The 21,496-nt window shown below is 35.5% G+C and overlaps 1 protein-coding gene across 1 annotated transcript in view; it reads right to left on the bottom strand.

Moving 5' to 3' along the window:
- The window catches only part of WDFY3 (WD repeat and FYVE domain containing 3), a 265,989-nt gene that overhangs the window by 219,468 nt on the left and 25,025 nt on the right, over nucleotides 1–21,496 (bottom strand). The window contains exon 2 of the mRNA XM_054727645.1: nucleotides 13,246–13,322. The gene's annotated coding sequence lies outside the window, so the exon portion shown is untranslated. The remainder of the gene's footprint in view (nucleotides 1–13,245; nucleotides 13,323–21,496) is intronic.

Genomic DNA, 21,496 nt, shown 5'->3' with positions numbered 1-21,496 from the left:
TGTTTTCTAATCAGGAATGCTACTTATTTTCCAAAAACCAATAAAGAACCGGTTTCATAATAAACTTAACCCTAACTTCCGCAACACTAGAGCCTTGTCAGATATTTAGAGGTAAGATATTAGTCAAAAAAATGGTCATATTTTTATCATGCTGGATAGCTAATAAGAAAACCATTTTTTATGGACAAGCCCTAATTTTAGAAGAAGGATGAACACCATAACTAAAACAAAACAGAAAGATACAAAAATGACAGGTTAAGAAATGCACAATACAAGCAAAAGGTAACACTGAGTGAGTTCATGGAGGCAAATTCAGAAGAAACCGGCACAGGAGAAGCAATGAATGCAATCCTATGCAGCAACATTTCCCTGTGATTGTACCAGTCCTCGTCACCTGCTTCTTGCCAGCAGGCATTCTGTTTTGCCAAGATCACGACCACTGCTCTTTTCAGTGAAAAAAGAAACCAAATGTGGATTTAACTTATAATCATTAGATGAAGAATTCACTGATTGATATTTCCTTCCTGCCTAATAAAGTATTTTCAGAAGAATACTGAGATTCTCCGCAATGGTCACCGGCAAGCGACTGGTCAGCTTCTACTTACGGAGGAGGGAAAGCTGTTCTAAAACTCTACTGCTGTACTTTAGTTGGGTTTCAGTGTTATCAAGAATGTTGTTCCAAACAGAACATAGGCCCTTTAAAGGAAAGGAGAAATCCCAGAGCTCTTGTGATCTCTAGTCATTCTTTCAAAGTAATCATGGCCTCTTGATAAATTGAAAATTAAGATACTAAATTAACAAAATTTCCTTGGAGGCTATCAGATGAAAACAATATAATTTCAGTTTAAAATAAGTATAGAGCAAAGAAAATTGCATTAAGCAAATCAGAATTTTTCAGTGTTTTCTGTGTTGTGCTGAGATTCTGGCTAGCAAACATCTGTAAGTTATCTTCTTAGACTCACTGACAAGAGATGTTTGCTGATTCTACTCTAATTAACACTGAACCACAGAAAACAAATGACTATATATACAGTAAATAGTATTTACTTTTACCTGACATAAGAGATATAACTTTTAATGCATCAATCAACCAGACCTCTTTTGAGTATGTCACTGATCCATGGCAACAGTATTAGTCTCTTACCTATTAGCTCCATCACCTTTTTTCTATAAAGTTCCAATTTGGGAACTTGGTGGTTTCAGAAGCCTGAAAGAGGTCAGGTCTGGTGCCAAGATTACTGAAAAGAGGCCAGAGAGCCTTGGAGGCCAGTTGGCCAAAGCCTACAAGGCTAGTTCAAACCTTCCTCTTTACAAAGATAGTTTGTAATAACTGAAAACCTATAAATCTAGGTCATTTGGCATAGGTGCTTTAAAAAGAAATTATAATTACAGAAACTAGATGATAGGTATAAAAGTGTTAATTTTAAGGATGTTTAAATTTTTCTGTAATAAAAAGTTAAAGTTAAATTAAAAACTAGCATATTCTATATATGAAATAGCTGATTGTTATGGTTCAGACTTTAAATGTAAGATTGGGGGCCAATAATAAATAGAGTACAGATAATTACTCCTATTTCTCTGATTTATATAACTACCTCATTCCTTTACTCTTAAATACAAGAAATTAATTTCAAATTCATTGTTTTCTAACTATAACTCAAAATACCTGGGCAATAATAGAAATCACTAACTTTGACAACATAAAATTTAAAAAAATATTTAAAAAATAAAACACACCATTTTTAACAGCAAAATCAAGAGACAAATAAGAACACTGGAAGAATATTTGCAACATACATTACAAATAAAGAACTGATATTTCTAATATACAAAGCCCTTAACTGAAGATCAAAAATCCTAGAAAAGTGGAAAAAGACATGTATAGCTATTCATATATATACTAGAGGCCCAGTGCACGGATTCGTGCACCAGTGGGGTCCCTCAGCCTGGCCTGCGCCCTCTCGCAATCTGGGACCCCTCAGGGGATGTCGGAGAGCTGGTTTCAGCCCAATCCCTGCAGGCCAGGCCAAGGGACCCCACTGGTGCATGAATCTGTGCACCAGGCCTCTAGTATGCATATAAGATCTTTGATTAATCTCTTCCTGCCCTCTCCCATCCCCTCTGAGATTCATCAGTCTGTTCCATGTTTCCATGCCTGTGGTTTCCGCTCCTGCATTGAGTGTCTGCCCCCTGGTGGTCAGTGTGTGTCATAGCTACTGGACAGTCGGCTGGCTGGTCAGCTGGTTGGTAGGTCGCTTAGGCTTTTATATATATAGATCACTAGAGAGCTGAAAAAATGTTAAACTTAACTCATAAGAAAAATGCAGATATATATTATCCCTTGCCCCTCAGATTGGCAAAAATTCAAAAGGTTGACAATACACTTTCTTGGTAAAGCTATGGGAAAACAGGCACTCTCTTAGTATACTACTGGTGGGAATGCAAAGCACAACCCTTATGTATAGAAATTTGATAACATCTAGAAAAACCACATATTCATTCACCCTTTAACTCAGTAATCCCACTCTAATATTTATGCTAAAGATACATCTCCAACAGTATAAAGACGTATGCACAAGGCTATTCATTGCTGTACTCTCTGTAACTGCAAAATATTAGAAACTACTGGATAGCCAAATATAGAAGACAGGATAAATAATCTGGTGTCATACACACAGAAAAATGACAATAATAATCTCTATGAATCGATATGAAATTATTCCCAAGGTATATTTTTCAGTGAAAACAGCTAAGTGCCAAACTGCTTATACAGACAGCATACTACTCCTTTGTATTAGGGAAAAAAAAGAGAAAAAATACATCCAGGATAGGGCAAAAGTAGCTTTACAGTTGTTTGTATATAAAATAACACAATAATTTATAAATTATAATACAAGAATAAACTTCACGTTTCACATACTCAGAATTATAAACCTACTTTTGCCCCACCTGTATATTGGAAAAATTTTTTGAATATTTGTGACAATTTGAAAAAACTCACAGATGAACCACACAGCCTAGGAATATCGAAAAAAAATTAAGAAAAAGTTAGGTATATCATGAATGCATAAAATGTTTGTATTTTCTCTTCCTTATTCTTTTCTTAGTAACATTTTCTTTTCTCTAGTTTACTTAGTGTAAGAATACAATATATAACATGTATAACATACAAAATGTGTTAATTGACTTTATATTATTAAGGCTACTAATAGTTAAATTTTAGGGAGTCAAAAGTTATATATGGACTTTCGACTGCATAGGTTCAGCACCCCTAATCCTCATGTTGGTCAAGAATCAACTGTACTTTAAAAAAGTCAATGTAATAAATGACAAAGGAAGTTTTAAAACAACTAACATGGTTAAAAAGATTAAAGGATGCTATAGACGTGACATCTAAATGCAAAATATGATCACAGTCTAAATTCTGTACTGGAGGGAAGAAATTTTCTATAGACATTTACTTGATCAATTGACAAAAGTTATGTAACAATGTTAAATCTACTAAAGTTTTTAGACTGTTGTGTAAGAGATTATCCTTATGCTTAGGTATCTAAACTAAGATATTAATGTTTATTGTATATTTCTCTAGTTATTCAGGGTTTTAAATATGTTCTCTAAGCAATGTTTTGTTTTCAGTGTAGGGACTGTATACTTCTTATGTAATTAGGACTAAAGGGCTATAATATAGTATATACAAAAGTTATATAATACATATTTATATCTGGATTCTAGGATCCCACTTGTGCACCTGTATCTGTAGATTTTAGCAGTTAATAGATTCAAGTAACTTTCAAACTCAAACTGCACAAAAAAATAAAACATTTTATTTTATAAATATAAACATCTCTTGATATTTCATACTAAGAATATAAAATACAACACATGGCAAAATATACATTAAAGAGTTCATTAAATAATTTAGTTCTCAAGACAAAAAGCTTGCTTTTAATAGTTCTTTTCCAGTTTATAATAATTCTCATCCTCTTGTTCTAGAACTGGAACATTTCTATAAACCTGTTCTCTTAGGAATTTAAAAAAAAAAAAAAAGGAAGACAACAAACAGAAGTAATGAAGATTAAGTTTCAGAATGGCCTCCTCTCCCAAGTTTTGTTTTAATTACCACATTCATTTAGTCTTTTTATAACAAGTAGCATAAAAAGTGTTTGACCTATCTTTAATTTGTCCTTTAATTTAAAAATCTTAACAGTGTATGTGTGTGTGGGTGGGGGGGGGGAGTAGGGGAAGAGGGAAAGAGACAATCAAAAATCAGTCTACAGATGGGCTCTTTTGCTTGGATATCTACAGGTTTAAGCAGGTAAATATATGGCCAATAGAACATCAAGAATTTTTATATGCAAAAAAGTTGTTTAATTTACTCTCCAAACATATTGCTTAAAGAATCAAATGATAGCTAGAAACCAAAGTGTTTGACCTATCTTCTATTCTACTGGGAAATGTGCTCAGAGATCTTTGCAATTACAAAGACAGTTTGTCTGCTTCTTTAAGTTTTGTAAAAAATGGGAGAAGAGAAAATCACCTGAGTCTTTTGGTGAAAAGATAATCACATCCCTAATGAAGTCTTAACCAATCTGTAATACTAGTAATATATACTCTTACCCATTAGTTACATACACCATGTCCCTAGCTATAAAAAATAAAAATTGCAACTGGATAACAGATTAATATTCCTTAACACTATGAGCTAAATATCATTTTTTTCTACCATCAAATTGCAAAATCTTTAATCAGATTTTATTCTTTTATAAAAATTTAAAATAACAACACATAAATTCCTGGTAGCTACATCAAAAACAAAATCATTCAAGCTGCAAATACTCGCCTAGCCCCACTAATTTTCCCTCACAGCCCTGAGAGATCAATGAATCATTTCTCTATACGTGAAAGTATAATTACAAATGTTTTACACTAACTTATTCTACTTTCTTAAAAAGCAGATTTCTTTCATGCCATTTATAGCATTTACGAAGTATTTCATAGGAAAACATGATTGCAGAGATTTCTTCAATGTATAATAAATGGAAATCACTACATGACTCTATATCCATATCCTATTTTCTAGTCACTGGCCAAGTTTCCTGCATAGTACTTCATTCCTTACAATGGGATTTCATATATATTTCACCATTTAATTGGATCCTCACGACAATTCTGTGAAGGAAAGCCAACATATGTCAAGAACTTCTACATGCCAGCCTCCACATTCAGCATTTTGCATGAATTATCTCTTTAACACTAACAATAATCACATGAAATTGATGTTGTCAATCCCTTTTTACAGAAGAGAACACTGAGAATAAGAGAAGTTAAGTGGCCCAAGGTCACATGCTAGTGATCAGAAGAACCAACTCTTGAGAAACAGGTCTGCCTAACTCCAAGGCCTCTCTGTTCTTTCCCTACAGGATGTTGCTTTGTCATCACAAAGAAGGAAACGGGTCAGAGGCTAAGGTACTTAAACAAGGCTGTTTAGCATGTGGTAAAATAAGATTTCAACTTAAGATCTTCTGATTCTGAAACTCTTCTCTCTATAGTATCAAGACATTTCACAATCATTATAAAACATAAAAATATAGCCAAAGTATCAAATCATGGCTCCAAATTTTCCCCTGAAAATTTGAAAGAAGCAGTACAATATATTAAAGTGATACTTATACTTCCATAGGAGCTTCATAACTTACAAAAGGTCTAATGCACACAACCTCCTTTGCTTTTGCAATAGCAGCTAAGGTGATCTTCCCTCACTGTGCCTCCCCCTATAGTCAGCACAAAAATTCAGACTTCTTCCTTTGTTCAACCACTAGGCCAATGCAGAATGAATATCTAACCCAGGGGAGCTGGGGACTGTGATTCCCCAACCCTCTCCTCTCGTTATCAAGTTACTCACCTGATACCATCCCTCAGTGCAATGTGCATTCCCTCCAATCTCTTTCTTTTCCTATTCTTTTCCCAACTTCTGCTCCATTAACCTGAAAGAAATCTTATCTTGTTTGTTAAATTCAACCCTGTAATAACTACTTACAGCCATTATCCAATTCCCTTGTACATTTTTCTTGTATATCTCATGTGGCTTCCTGCTCCTGTTAAAGAAACATTTCCCAACTTTACTAAGCAGACACCAGGAAGAAACACATGTGAAATGTGAATTTCTATAAGAAAATTGTTCTGGACTGTCTTTAAAAAGTTAGTATTAAGGAAGGAAGGAAGAAAAACAGAGAGAGGAAAAGGGTAAGGAAAACTACTCTAGATTCTATCTTACTTATTTATTTTTTAAATATGTTTTTATTGATTTAAGGGAGAGAGAGAGAAACATCAATAGGTTGCCTTCCAAGGACCGAACCCGCAAATCTGGGCATGTGCTCTGACCAGGAATTGAACCAGTGACCAACCAGTGGCCAACCAGTGACCTTACATTGCACATGACAACGCCCAACCAACTGAGCCACAGCAACCAGAGCCTAATCTAGATTTTAAAAGGATAAGGAGACATAGGCAAATATTTTTTAAAAAGTTATGAAAGAAATTTTGGGAGCAACTGGAGAATTTAGATATGGACTAGATTTAAACATGACAATATAAGATTATTGTTATTTTGCTGAAGTATTTCTGAGTCAAGTATCACAATGTTTGAAATCACTTTCAAATGGTTCAGTAATACCAACTCCTTTGAAATGTAAATAAACACAAGAATGTTTGTGGCAAAACACTGATAATTGTTGACTCCAGGTTGAGAGTACTTAGATATACACTGTAAATTCAATAAATTTTTCTGTACATTTAAAATTTTCAAAATGTAAAGTGGGGTTTAAAAGGAGAAAGATTAAAAAGCCATCAGAGTTTCCACTTGTCTTTAGATTTCTAGTATTTTTTGATAGAGCAGAAATAAGAAACTTCTTCCCTCTTTGGTCGACACAGTGCTAACCTGCTAAATCTTAGAATGGATTATCATTCTAGTTAGATTGCAGAAGGATACACAAAATTACAGCACTGCTCTTTCTTTCTCCTCTGTAAACAAATGTCTTTGACATCATAATGCTTTAAACATTAAACTATACAATTTTCCCATGTTACCAAAGATGAAAATCTGTGGTGTACTGTACAAATATTTCCCTGAACTCTACAGTGTATAGTCTTCATTTGAATGTCTTACACAAAGGTAGAAAAAGGGTAAAGAAGCAAATTACATTTTCATAAAAATCTTTAAATAATTTGCATATATCTTATACAATCTCACAGTTCTTCCCTTTTCTGTTAATTCTGTGACAGATACTTTTTATATTCTTAAAGGGCAAACCACTCTCAGAGACCCAACTCCTAGGCAAAGCATGCAGAAAGGAGAAGAACAATAAACCCAATGAAAAGGTAAAAATGACAGCTAAGGTCACCAGTTTCTGCTGGAATACACAACCGAGAAAACACTACTTAAAAATTTTAAGAACTGCTCTAACTGGTCTGGATCAGTGGATAGAGCATCAGCCTGTGGAGTGAAGGGTCCCAGGTTGATTCCAGTCAAGGGCATGTACCTTGGTTGCTGGCACATCCCCAGTAGGGGGTGTACAGGAGGCAGCTGATCTATGTTTCTCTCTCATCGATATTTCTAACTCTCTATCCCTCTCCCTTCCTGTCTGTAAAAATCAATAAAATATATATCTTTTAAAAAATTTAAGAACCTATGCTTCTTCAAAAAACAATTACAATATATAACTGAAAACTCATTCATATAGTTCACAGACCATTTTCCTCTATTAAATTAGACTTAAAATGTATCACCATTCCAGACTCTTAGGAGCTATTGGAAAATAAATTTGCCACAAAATCACAACACCCTCAAAGGTAAGAAAAAGCAGAGTTAACTCAAATTCACTTTAAAATGTATCAAAATTTAAAATCCAAAAATATTTTCAGAGATAATTATTTGCTTCAGCTGCTATACTAAAGATGCTTTCTTCCTACACATAGGCCCTTCTTCGAAGTTGCGCTTTCCCCACTTGTTGAAAAGGCAACTTGGTTGTGAAGGTTCTTCAAATGACAGTGGCTGGGTAGTGCTGGACAGCCTTCGGAACAGGAGGCAGATGAATTCTTCTTCCAGCAAGTCAGAATTTAGAATATGACCATCAAAAGCTAAACTCAACAGCCCTAACTGACCACTGTCCACTGATAAGAAAGCTGAGAAAACCATTTGGCAGAGAAACAAAAACAAGAGTACAAGCAGCACCAGAAAAAGAAATGGAGAATAAGTGTCTAAAAACATTCAGTTCCATGGAAGCCTGGCTGTACATCCTGTACTTGAGTTCTATAGTTTTCGGTACCAGGATATTTGTTCTCAAAAGAATTTCCTTTAAAAAAAAGGTAAATATGTACTTCTACTTAGGTAAAGAACTTCCAATGGAAACAAGTGAGTTAAATTAGCATTTTATATAATTAAGAGGTAATATGCAAATTGACTGTCACACCCTTGCACAAGATGGCCGGCAGGGGAGGGCAATTGTGGGGGACCAGGTCTGCAGGGAAGGGCAGTTAGGGGCGACTGGGCCGGCAGGGGAGGGTAGTTGGGGGGGGACCAGGTCTGCAGGGGAGGGCAGTTGGGGGCAACCGGGCTGGCAAGGAAGGGCAATTGGGTGGGCAGGGGAGCAGTTAGGTGTCGATCAGGCTGGCAGGGGAGTGGTTAGGGGGTGACCAGGCTGGCAGGCAGAAGCAGTTAGGGGCAATCAGGCAGGCAGGCAGGTGAGCGGTTGGGAGCCAGCGGTCCTGGATTGTGAGAGGGATGTCCAACTGCCTGTTTAGGGAGTGGGGCCTAAACGGGCAGTCGAACATCCCTCGAGGCGTCCCAAATTGGATAGGGTGCAGTCTGGGCTGAGGGACACCCCCTCCAGTGCATGAATTTCATGCACCAGGCCTCTAGTATTAAATAACAAAAATATGATTAGGACACAGCAAAGCCTGGGATTTAACTATGACTCAATATATTCTTCCCCAAAATAGGATGTTAACCTTATATAGGGTTACCTGAGAAGATAGAACAAGTTATTCTTCTCCAAACATTTCTTATTTTTTATTTGCTTACTTTTCTCAGCAATAGAATAAAACATTTAAAATCCATGTTTAAATATAATGAGTATAATCAAACATATATTCAAATATGTCAAAAATGTATCATATTCTTTTAGAGAAAAGAAAAATATAACGTCTTTCTTTGTGTGCAGGAGGGGCAGTAGAGGAGGGCAGTTAAGTGCCTGAGTCCTGGAGACAGACTCCTAGGTTTGATGCTGGTTCTATCATTTCCTAATCCTGTGACCTTGTAACTTCTCCTGCCTGTTACTTGTAGCATAAACTTAGTATGATAATGGAATCAATCTAGTAGGGTTGTTATGAAAAATAAATGATGTAATATTATGAAAAAACCTAGGAAACAGTAAGTGTTCACTATTAATATTATTTTTACTATTGTTAGCTATTATAGTAAGAGGGTAGATTTCATAATCTGTGACATCGTAAAACTAAATTCCTCGAACAGAGTCATTCTTTGGTAGTGCAGAAAATGAAAAAAACATCAAAATGTGTGATTATGTAAACCTACATTAAGAAAAACCATAATTTCTATCGTGGGGCCTCACAACAATAAATTAAGAGGTATTTTTTCATGAGGAATAACTTGCCTTCTGATAATATTTTGTAAAGCTTTCCTCAATCCCTGACCATAGAAAAAGCCCACACAGATACAGCAAAGCCACAGGATAATCTACTGATGTTAGAGGAAAGTAAAAATCTTGAAGATTTTACAAAAACAGATCAAATCTTAATTCTGATATCAAAAAGTTTGAATTCTGAACCATGACTGGTTCAGAGGTAACTATGAAAATTCATTGTTATGGAACTTTTTGCAACATCATCTGGAGTAGGCAATCATATATAGTTAAGAAAGAACTCAAGACATTGTAAGGAGAAAAACAATTATTGCATCATGAACACATGACACATGACTTACAAACAAGTAGTAAGACCAGATATAAAAGAACCAAACGGAAAGGTAAAAAACCATGTGGGAGGAAATAAGGGAGGGAAGGAAGGAAGGAAGGTGGAAAGGAGGGAGGACAGACCATTCTAAATAATTTCAGCTATTTGGAGGGAGAGTAGAAGAACCAAAATATCTTAATTTTTATAAGAAGTCCCAAAATTCTTAAGTAATAAATAAATAAATAAAATTTTAAAGGGGCCTGTACTTCCTTCCCTATACATTCTGTAACTCACATTCTCCTTCAGCATATAGACATTCACAACAGTCCTTCATTCAGTCAAAAATACTGAATCTTTACTTTCAAAATGTGATTCCCTAGACTTTTTGAGGTTCCTCTCCCACTATACATAAGGAAGATAATAAAACAGCTTGAGAGCTTATATTTCTGATTCCCCCACTTCCTCTCCTGGGTCATTTATGTTATAGAACACTTCCAAATTGCAAACTCTTATGGAGAGCAGCAGCCTTCTTCATTTTCATTTATATAAAGCACATAAAAAAATGTGTGTAAAGGTAAAGCAGATGTCTGACCAAATTAGGAGCAAAATGTACATAAGTAGGAGACTTCCTCCTAAATTCCATGTTTCTCTCAACTTAGACATAGTTCCTTTTTCTAAAAAGAGAAGATTAATTTTCTTAGGATGCTACCAAGTTGCCACAGTCATCTCACAACCAGAATAATATACTCAAAGATGACTTTTAGTAGCGTCTTCAGAAAACTGAGGAGCAGGGGCAACTTTCCCATGAATAACATTAACACCAAGTGACACATCCCTTACAAAACAATGAAAGGAACAGGTATCTGTCCTACCACTCCCTTCCCTGAGATCAAAACAAAACACAAAAGAGTGGCTAGTGGCTAAAGTTTAAAAGTGAAATGGAAAGTTGGCATTCTACTGTTACCAATTTTAAAAAATTATTTAGTGATTACAAAAGTATCTTTTCAGACCTACAGCAAAAATAGCACACTGAATTCCTCCATACCCTTTTCTCTAAGTCAACAATTTAAGCAATGGCTCCAAACTCATATCCTTTTGTGCAAACTCAATTCTACCTTTCAAAAATAAAGTCAATATGCTAATCAAGTGTAACCAATCAAACAAGCACTAAGAATTGTATCCCCCTTGATTTTCATATATTGAAGTTCTAATTCCCAGCACCTCAATGTGATCTTATTTGGAGATAGGATCTTTACAGAAGCAATCATGGATCTTTACAGAAGTACACAAGTTAAACTGAGGTCATTAGGGCGGGTCTTAATTCAATGTAACTGGTGTCTATAAAAATGGGAAATTGGGACTAAGACAATTTCTGATGTGTTAAGTTGTTCTGAGAGCCCTAACAAATTAATACATGTAGCAATAGAGAACTAATACATACATATACTTCATTCAAAATAACTTCTATTGGCTGCACCTAAATTAGCTTCAATTGAATCCTTGAATGCAGGATTCAAGTAGATGACCAAAACTCCCAAGTCTCTAGTCTTTATTCTAGAAAAAGACATTAGTCCAGATCAGAAAATCTTAGACCACAGATTTATTTATTTTTTAGTTAGCTGGGACTCCTGCAATCATATAATCTAATCTACTCATTTCAAAAACTGTTGCTGCTTTTAAACACTGAGCATATATTAATTCCTCACAAGAACCCTATGAGGTACCAGCACCATCAATTCTATTTTTAAGATGAAGAAACTGATGTCTAGAAGTTAAGTAAGAAGCTAGTAAGTAGCCAGGATTTAGTAAACTGAGGTGCCCAGAGAATAATTTATAACTCTCCAAAATCATAGTTAGTCAGTAAGCTGGAACTAACCTAATGGTTCTTTCTCCCACCTTCAAATCTTTTTCTTAAATAGTTAAATAGAAAAGCTTTTCCTTTACTTGCTATATCCAAGCTTTGTATTTCTACCTTAGAAATATTATATATTTGCCTATCTGCCCTCCTCCTCTAACCACAAAAATATGGTTACCCATTTTATTCCACTCCCTGAACCCTCAAATGCTGTTTTCAATTTCTGATGCTTTTCTTGCCACTATGTTAATCATTTTTATATACTGGAACAGAAGATTTCACTTCTACACAGTTTGGGAAATACTGCTTGAGCTTAACATTTGATACCAATTAAAATACAAATATACCTGGAAAGAGTAATATGATATTATTAGTTATCTGCATTTTAGTAGGAATAAGTCAGAAAACAGGCTTTGAAACAAAGATGGCAAGACAACCATGGCAAAGTTTTAAAAATGACCGTGCCCTAAGTCACAGCTTGCCCACAAGCACCTGACGAAAGAATCAGTCTGTTCTGGGAGATCTGGGATTGGGTGCTTAAGTTAGCCTGTCTTTGGGCGTCTGAACTACAAGATATAAAGCTCAGGAGGTGGTGGCAACCATGCTTCCCTTGACCAAGAATGGAAACATGGAGAAAGCTAGTCTGCAGAGTGAGACAGATGCACAGGAGCTGCACACTCCTGAGAGTTCGAGGGAGACCTGGCTGCATCTGGTTCCTGGGTGCTTTTCAGGCAGCCCATCTGCACCTCTGGCCCTGGATCCTTTGGCATCCCCTCTGACACACCCAAAAAACAAATAACTTCCCCTTTTTGCTGAAGTTCATTTGAAGCCAGTCCCTTGCAATCAAAAGCGAATTAACATGGTCAAAAAGTAGTCTCCTCCAAAGTTGCAGAACATTTTTGAAGGACTAATAACTTCATGTAAAAACTAAGTTTCTCAGCAAAAATAAAGCAAAGTCAAAGACTAAAACTAAGGCAACTAGGTATCAATAGTACTTTCCAATGCCTCACAACATATTTCATCATTCACACTAGTCACTGGAGGTAAAATACAATAAAGAGTTACAAAGCCTGTGCTTACAATTAGATTTTTCTAGGGAAATAAAGAAGGAAATAATGCATTAAAAACATGATTTTATTCTATGTAAGTAACTACAATAAAAGTAATAATGCTTTACAGCCAGAATTGAAACTGAGGTAATTTATTCTAACATATCCTCTTTTGGTCCAGAAAACGAAAAGCCATCCAGACAAGGAGGCTTATCCGAGATTACCCAGACATTGGAGGGAATGATTGAAACCCAGCTCTTTTGAGTCACAGTTCCGAGGCCTTGCTACAGTGCAATGGTATGGTACAGCAAAGACTATCACGATTCTGTTCCTGGCTCCTTGTTCAACAGACATAGCAATCCTGAAACTGACCTGATTCTCTGTTCTGGGCTGGCATGAACCTGCAGCAGGCACTTTCCTCCTGAAGCAGATGTGGACAAGTATTATATCTATGATGAAAGAAAGAAAAAGAAAACCCAGTTTATTTTCAGAATATGTTTCAGCATCATGAGTCATTCATTTTCTACTGATTCTCTATTTCTTCATGTGTTGCCAATGGTTTCATACTAGAACACATGGCACTTTATTTTAGGTAGGTAAAATTTGCTATTCAAAATCCATAAAGAACACAGAATCATTTAATGATGGTCTCTACAGACCATCTCGTTCAGCTTCTTCATTTTACTGGTGAGGAAACTGAGACCCGAAAAAGTTATGAAAAGAATCAATGACAACAGTTATTTAGCAGCAAAGCCAGATTCAGAACCGAATTCTTCCCACTTCCAGTCCAGAATTAATGTGTACATCACAAATCACTTTGTTTCATTTTAGAAATTCAAATATGAGCCAAAAAAAATTTTAAAAAAGAGAGAGAGAGAAAAATTCATGTCATTTCTTTAGGTGCATTTGTCAAACATCTGAAGATAAATGTGCTGTAGAGCTGAACTAATTTGCTCTAAATTAAAATCAGAAAACATTGCTTCCTCACTCAATGGTTATAACCCAACCTTGAATTAACTTGCCTTGTAGAGGATATTTAAATGTTTTTTATTTACCATTCAATATTTTAATATGAAAACACTAGTATTTGAATCATAATATCTAGGTTCTGATCTTTCTTAACTCAGCTCTCATCAAGTTTTAGGATATTAATTGTTTCTTTGTTCTCAAAGCTCTTTTATTCAAAATAAGGAGCTGGGATTAATTCCCAATGATCTTCTAACTCTGAAACATTTTACATAAGAATAGTTTCATCTTTCAGCAACATTATGCTTTGCTGATCAACTATTTGTTCTTTGTTATATATTTGTTCATCTCTTTGATTATATTATTACAATAGGTTAAACATAATCAGTAATATTGCCTTCATATGTAGTTAATTATCACTCAAAAGCCTGTGCAACAATAACCTAGTTTTGTTATATCACTTTTTTATTTTGTAAGAACCCAGCTGGAAGTGGAAGGAAAACATTTTTAAAAATCTACCTTTTAGTGGTTTCTAAGAAACTTCCTGAATCTTTTCCCCAAATCATTCATTTAGTTGCTCATTCAACAAGTTGTTACTGAGTGACTTGTCAGATGGCAGACACAGCCTTAATCAGAGAGAAGTCTTTAAAACAAAATACCTCTAGTGAAGTACTGAGTGACTTTAGAAATTCAAGTAGCAGTGAAGGAGTAGGTAGAAGTGATAAAATGTCTCCTTAACTGTAACCTCGGAATATGCCTTCTTTATATTAATTGCTAAATACAACAGTTATTTGTAACATATTTTAAACTCAAAGCAAATAATAGAATGAATATACAGGTACCTGTTACCCAACTCAAGAACCTAAATATAGGTTAATGGTAATGTTCTACTGAGTTGTCCCTCTCTATCCCATGCCCCATCTCTTTTATCCCTTCTGTCCCTGTAACTGCTATCTTAAAATTTGTGTTTATCACTCCTTTGCTTTTTAAAAAGTATATTACATATGTACCCACCCCCCAACAACATCATGCTTCATTTTGTTTGCTTCTGTTTTGGTAAAAGTGGTATTAAACAGCTCCTGTCGCCTAGGGTCTGATTTTTCCACTCAAATTTATGTTTTCAAGATTGCATCCATGTTGTTGCATGTAGTTTTAGTTCATACATTTTTCCATTTTCATTGCAGAATAATTCTGCACTGTGATCATGCCGTAATCGAATTATTCATTTTCTTTACAATAGCATCTTGTTTGTCCCATTTTTTTTTCTTTGCTATTATGAACATTGTTACGAAAACTCTCATACACATCTCCTGATCACACAGTGCCAAAGTTTCTCTTTAAGTGTGTAGAAGTTGAGAAATATGCATATGTTCAATTTTTCATGAGGATGGCGATTTTTATTTTCCCAAAAATGTGTTTAATAATTTATAATACCACCAGCAATAGGTATTTCATATTGATCCATATCTCCAGCATTTGGTCATGCCAACTTTTTAATTTTGGGGTGTAAAATGGCATCTAATTGTGGTCTCAATTTGTATTTTCTTACTAATATACTGAGTATTTCTTCAAGTTTTTTGGCTAATTCATATTTCCTCTTTTATGTAATGCCTATTGATATCTTTTGCCTAATTCCTCCTTAGTTGTTTACCCTTTACTTACAATTTCATATAAATGTATTAGATGATGATTATTTGGTGTTACCCACTTTGAATTACCAGGTACAGGCAAGTGATGCCATAAAGAAGCAGAAATAGCAGAAGGCCAGAGAGAATTGGAAACAGAAACCTAAAGTACCAGTGTTTTTCTCAACCCATTTTTTGTCCGTTAATGCACTATAGATGTCTGAAAGTATCAGAAATCTAAAATATGCAATTGATCCTGTTTTAGAATCTTTTATTTTCATATAAATTCAGCTAGGGCTAAATGCTTTGATATGATTTCAGTATACTATAACTGCAATATAAAATAATTTCAGCTATCAGTTTTAAATCACAATTTAAATAATAATTTGGACAGTCCTCATTTTGACCCTCACCTGTTACATTTTTTTATTTATTTCATGCTTTGTTTGATTCCAATTTAGAATAAAGTCAGTGTTATTGTCAAAAGGGAAATTCTATAAATTAGAACACCACACAGACCCAATTCCAGACTTGCGTAGATAATTGGCTGTACCTCCTCAGACTAACCATGTCTTTACGTTGGTTTTCTTACACCTACATGAAAATTGTGCTAGGTAAATTCTAAGGACCTCTGAATCACACGTTTTTGCTTGAAGATCAATGAGAAATAATTTTTTTTTCCAGAAAGCCCCAAAAGAGTTTTAGGAATCTCTTTCTAAGTGTTACACAAACCAGGCAGATTAAACAGTAACAGCTAAATGCCTGGAAAAAAATTAACAAGCAGGGCTACAACCCTCCTGTGGCTTCTCAGGACTCCTGGTAGATTACCTGATGAACAGCATCATGCAGGAAAAGTATCAAAAGCCACACAAAATCTGAATCACTCTATATTATGGCTTTGATTCCTAAATTAGCAATCAGAAAGAACTTCCAGATCCACATTTACCACCAACCTTCTACTGTGCTTGAACTCTTTGGGACCATACAATTTTTTTTATTCCCTTTTCAGCAAGAGGTGACAAAAGTGTTGTCCATACTCTGTCTACTAGTATTCTTCAGTCAAATGGAACATACTCCAATTAGACTTTTGCTCCTCATCACATCCTGAAACATTAGGTCACCAATTACCTACATACTGTTAAATCAAAAGGCCAGTCAGTTCTCTTCTTGACATATCATCTGCAGCACAGGGCCTCAAGCCCTGATACACTCTGGCTTCCAGAGAACAAAGACTCTCCTGGCTTCATCCTATTGCACTAGACACTCCTTCTCAGCCTTCTTGGCTTGTTTCTCCTCTTCTCACAGATCACTAAAGTTCAATCATTTACCCTCTCTCTAAGCCATCAACAAATACTATTGTCTATCAACATAATATATCCAGAATCTGACCCCTTCTGATCACCTACATTGAGACTTGACCAGAATAGTAACTTGATCATCTCTCAACTGGACTTTTTGTGTAGCTTAGTACTGGCATCCCAACTTCTACCCTGCCCTATGTCACTCCTTTCTCATCAAAGCAGCCGGTGATCTCGATAATCTAACATAAATCATGTAAGGTAACATCTGTGCCCCAATTCTCCCAATGACTCTTCATCTCAGAGTAAATGCCAAAATCTTTAAAATAGCATAAAAGAATCTACACAATTTGGCCCCCATTATCTCTCACCTCATTCCCTACTGACATCCTTTGCTATTTCTTATACAGGCTAGGCCGTACTCCTGCCTCAGAGCCTTTACACTTGCTGTTCTCTCTGCCTAGTTTTCTAAGAAATCATTATCTCTGTGCGTCTCGCTCCCTCACTCTATTGAAAACTGTTACAATTCTGCTCCCAGAATCCCTAGCCCACTTCCCTGATTAACTTTTCTCCAATGTCATTAACATTAATTTATTTCCCTTCTATTCCTGTTCGTCTATGTCCTCTTACAAAAAACATAAAATCCATGAAGGCAAGAGCCTTTTTTGTTTGGTGCTAACATCTTCAATGTCCATAAAGGTCTGGCACATGATAATCATTCAATCAATAAACATTTTTTTAAAAATAAACAAATGAATAATTACTCTCTTAGGGTTAAAAATTACGAACCTTGAGTTTACAAAATAAGATAATCTAAATACTTAGGGGACAACAGGTAGCTTATTGATGTAAAATAATCATTCTAATATTTCTTCAGCAAATAAATAACAATAACTGAAGACTTCAGTTGACTCTTCCATACACTTAAATAAATCACTATAATAAATAGTTCCCCCACTCCCTCGCTCCCCAAATTACGTTTTAGACTCTTGCCATCCAAAAGGTGACTCGTTGACTCATTTATTTTCCACTAACTATTGTCATATTGAACAAGTGTAGAGAGCTGCCTGAGAAGGCACATGGGCAATTTTCTTTAATTATCAACAGCTGAACTCAGGGCGTAGGCAGAGCCACGCCCTGGGAACATCTTCCCCAATGAGGCTGGACATGTTAATCAGTTCTGACTTCAGAGCAGCCCAGGTGTCAGCAGGGGCGGGTCTAGATATGTAAATCCAGTAATGCTGGGGCCTAGTTAAGAATGCAAATAAGCTCCTTTGATCCTAAGTTTTGGTGTTACTTCCTGGATTTTTGGGATATAAGATAAACCTGCTGTGTGGCTCAGGGTCGTTGTCATTGCAGCCTCTCCATCAGAGAGGAAAGATGGTGTCCCACCCAGTTCCCAATTCAAATCTATCTCTGCGTCTTCTCTATTTCTTTTTTTTTTTTAATAAATCTTTATTGTTCAGATTATTACAATTGTTTCTCCTTTTTTCCCCCCAAATCTCCCCATCACCCGGTTCCCTCCCCCCCACCCCGTTGTCCTTATCCATAGGTGTATGATTTTTGTCCAGTCTCTTCCCATAGCCCCCACACAGACACCCCTTTCCCCCTGAGAATTATCAATCCACTCCCATTCTATGCCTCTGATTCTATTATGTTCACCAGTTTATTCTGTTCCTCAGATTTTTAATTCACTTGATTTTTAGAATCACTTGTTGATAGATACTTCTTTTTCCTCTTTTTAAAGAATACCTTTCAGCATTTCATATAATACTGGTTTGGTGGTGATGAACTCCTTTAGCTTTTTCTTATCTGTGAAGCTCTTTATCTGCCCTTCAATTCTGAATGATAACTTTGCTGGGTAGAGTAGTCTTGGTTGTAGGTTCTTGCTATTCATCACTTTGAATATTTCTTGCCATTCCCGTCTCTTTATTTCTAATATTTCTCAATCCCTGGCCGCCTCCATTTAGAACCGATTCGTTCATCTCTCTTTCTGCGAGGGACGCGGAAAAGGGAGATCCCCGCCATGTTTGGCCCCCGCCGCATTCAGGCCCCCGCAAACAAGGGTTGGTTTACAGACCCACAACACCAACAAAAAGGAAAATATTATAAAAATGTTCACTTCAAACCGGTTCTAGACAAAGAACCAAGCTCTTTGTAAATAAATAAAGTCTAAAAGTAAAGGGCAGATATTTTTTAAGGCTTTAAATATTTTGTTTGGAAATAATTTCCAACTTATAAAAAAGTTGCAAATATAAGATACAAAAAATCACCCTTGTTAATATTAGCCCCTTTATCATTGTGTTCATGTGCTCTTGCACTTTCTTTCCATTCACACAGTCCTTTATAGTATGTTCACCTGATCCAGTATGAATCCAGCCTAGGATCAGGTTCTCTCTTAAGCCTTCTTTAATTTGGAGCACTCCCACAGCCTTTCTTTGTCATTTATGACACTGGCTTTTCTTTTTTTTTTTTTGCTTTTTTTTTCTTTTCTAAGAACACAGCCCCCTCCCTCCCCTCTTATTAAGTGGAACATTCCTCATTTTGGAATGTTCAGATGTTTCTTCATGATCAGATTCAGATTATACAGTCTTGGCCAGAATCTATAGAGGATGAAGTGTCTGTCACCTCAGGGTGTAATATCTAGTCTCATCATATCCACCTGATCCATGTTGTTGTTGGATTGTGATATCCCCCATATAAAAAAAATTCTTATTTTTTAGTATAAAAAAAGAAAGATACAAGTTCACATTCTATGTACCCTGCCTGGGTCTGGAAATGGCCATTTATTTCTCTGAAGAACTCCAGCTGCTTTGTGTTGGTAACAGTATTAGAGACCAAGATTTGTGAGTTAGGTGTGTCCACTGCCCTTTGCTTCTTGGCCTTTCTGTTGAACAGAGCTATTAGGAAATGTATGCATATACATTTTTTGGATACATATATGTTCATACATATACATATGTGCATATATATTTACACATACATTTACATATGAAAACTGATTTCAAAAGTAAATTTATACTAATGCCTTCCATTGTAATCAATCCCCATAGGATTCATTTTTGTCTTTCTCCATTCCATATTTATATGTCTCTCCATCCCAAGTCTTGGCTTCAAAATAACCTCAAGATATTTACTCAACATACAAGTGAGCCAGAGTTGCTTTGTCCACATCACTACAAAAATAAACTATAGTAGAAAGAGTTCAGAATTTGTTTGCAATTCCTCCCTCTTACCTCCACCCAAGATGAGGGTAAATAGTCAAATTCTGTGTCAGTAAGTTACTTAGATTCACTCTTCTCCTTCAACATAGGCACAGTACCAAATTAAATGCAATCTGGTTCATTTGTTTCAGATTTTGCCCATTCCCATCATTATTCTGAATATGGAATATAACATACTTTGAAAAGTCAAAACTATAGGAAAAGGTATACTTTCAGAAGTATCATTCCCTCCTATAAACCTTTGGTTCCATCACCTCCCATCATTTCTTCTTTTTGTAAAGTTAAGCAGGTACATATATGTTTTATTCCTCCACTCCCCTTTTTACACAAAACATAGCACACTGTATATGCATGTTACACAAACCAGCTCAATCCAGACTGGAGGAAACGCTTCCCAAAGCATTGTCTTATACCAAAACCAGACAAAGACATTAAGAGAAAAGACAAGAAATCCAATATCCTTTGTGAACACAGATACAAATATTTTAAACAAAACATTAGCCAGCCAAATTTGCAATATATAAAAGAGATATTACATCATGACCAACTGGAGTTTATTCTGGAAATACAAGGCTGCCTCAATATTTGAAAAATTGATCAATACAATTCACCATTCACTAGAATAAAAAAAAAAACTATGATAATCTCAACAGATATAAAAAAAAGTATTTGACAAATTCAACACCTATTCATTATTTTAAAACCCCTTAGTAAACCAGGAATACAATGAAAACTAAACTGATAAATGGTAATGTTCAAATAAATACAGTTAACATCATATTTAATGGCAAAAGACCGAATGTTTTCTGTCTGTACCATTATACTGGAAAGTCACAGCCAGTGCAATAAGGTCTGAAAAATAAATAAAAGGTATACATTACAGCACAAAAATAAAACTGTCTTTATTCCAGGGACTTGATGGTCTACATAGAAAACCCCACAGAATCTACAAAAAAACCTACTAGATTTTATAAGGGAATTTAGCAAGACTGTACTATACAAAGTTCAATACACAAAAATCAATTGTGTTTCTACATTTCAACAAAACAATTGGAAATTTTTATATATATAAAGTGCCATTTATAATAGAACCCCCGCCTCCTCCCCCCCCCCAAAAAAAAAAAACAACTATGAAATCCTTTGGGATACAGTTAATGAACTATGAGCAGAATCTGTATTCTGAAAACTCCCAAAACAATGATGAGATAAAAATCAAAGCTGATCTGAGTATACCATATTGACAAACTGGGAGACTTGATATAATTAAGATGTATGTCACATCTCCCTAAATTTATCTGCAAATTCAATGTAATCTCAATAAAAATTCTACTAGATTTTTTTTTTTTTTTTTGGGAAACTGAAAGGATGATTCTAAAATTTACATGGAAAAACAAAAGCAACTTTGAAACAAAACAAAGCTGGAGGGCTCATATTTGCTTTACCGACTCGTTATAAAACTACTGGTGACCTGGCCAGTGTAGCTCAGTGGTTGAGCGTCGTCCTATGAACC

Source organism: Eptesicus fuscus, chromosome 2 (genome assembly GCF_027574615.1).
Source record: "Eptesicus fuscus isolate TK198812 chromosome 2, DD_ASM_mEF_20220401, whole genome shotgun sequence".
NCBI classification, from domain to species: domain Eukaryota; kingdom Metazoa; phylum Chordata; class Mammalia; order Chiroptera; family Vespertilionidae; genus Eptesicus; species Eptesicus fuscus.
This window is presented reverse-complemented; position numbering and strand designations above follow the sequence as displayed.